The sequence below is a fragment of the Arachis ipaensis genome, chromosome B04 (genome assembly GCF_000816755.2).
Source record: "Arachis ipaensis cultivar K30076 chromosome B04, Araip1.1, whole genome shotgun sequence".
Classification (NCBI taxonomy): domain Eukaryota; kingdom Viridiplantae; phylum Streptophyta; class Magnoliopsida; order Fabales; family Fabaceae; genus Arachis; species Arachis ipaensis.
Genome location: NC_029788.2, coordinates 12,510,936 through 12,512,290, shown reverse-complemented (window position 1 = coordinate 12,512,290; position 1,355 = coordinate 12,510,936).

Below are 1,355 nucleotides of genomic sequence, written 5' to 3'. Positions count from 1 at the left end.
CCATAAAATTAATTATAATATGTATCCTAATCTTTACCTTAGTAGAAAAATTAGGTAGCAATTGACCTCCTTGACGATTCACAAGAAAATTTAATTGTTTCTGTAGCAAATGTACTTATAACTTCAAGTTTTGATATTCAGTTCTTGATGGTTCACTAGTTGTAGCAGATTGTATAGACTCTCTTGAGCGGGATAAAAATCCAATCACCTAAGATGAACATTGAATCCTATATCTCTAATATAGTTTGAATTCTCTTTGCCAAATATTTTAATATATATGCTTCATTTTCAGAAGTATCCTCACCAGTTTTTTTATAAGTCTTTGTAGATGATATTTATTAAAATATATAATGATAAGGATAGAGATTTGGAAAAAGAAAAGATGTGTAATCAAAGTATATTTAGAAAATTTGTCTTCGAGGAGAGAAATAAAAAACAAAAATTACAAAAAAATAAAACAGGACCGTCAAGATTATCTTAATCACATAGGAAAAAAATAAAAAAATGGAAAAATAGTTTGTTTGGTCAAAAAATCCTACTGAATTTGAATTTAAACTAAAAATTACACATAGTAAAAATGAGGATAACATGAGATGTATTTAAGATTTAAATAAAGGTCACAAAATAAGTATAGTTATTCATCTAACTTGGTACAGTAAATACAATGCGAGATGAGTTTGTTGTATGCAAGGGGAAGAGAAGATAGAGTAGAGGCAGGGGGTTAGGGGGTGAAAGATGTAAGGTGGCTGGATCTTGAGAAAGTGGGAGAAGTGGTAGCTGCTCTGTCTCAATCAAATCACATTTTATTGATTATTTTTTTATGTAATAGAAAAAAATTATAGCTCAATAGTTAAAAAATTTTTTAGAAATATATAACTCGAATGGACCAGCTTTGATACCGCTTTTGATTTTTCGTGTGGGAGAGAGAAACGTGTATGACAATATGGTGTGAGCAGAGAGGTGTTTTATTTGGCTATGGGATGACACAAATCGGAGGCACAAATTTGTTTGCATTGTTTTGTTTTTTAAACAAACAATCACAAATCGGACGGTCCGATTTGTGATTTTGAAAATAAAAAAAAAATTAATGTTGAAATCGGACCGTCCGATTTTTATTTTAACAAATAAAAAAATAAAAAATACAAATCGGACTCTCCGATTTGGAGTTTAATTTTTTTTTTTAAGCAAATCGGACCCTCTGATTTGTAATTTATTTTTTCATCAAATAAATCGGACCGTCCGATTTGAATAAAACACCATATAAAAAAAACACATAATTTTTCAATAACAATGTATTACACATATATTTAATCAATATAAAAAAAATTAGCCGCTTTGATTCTTTCTATGATTGT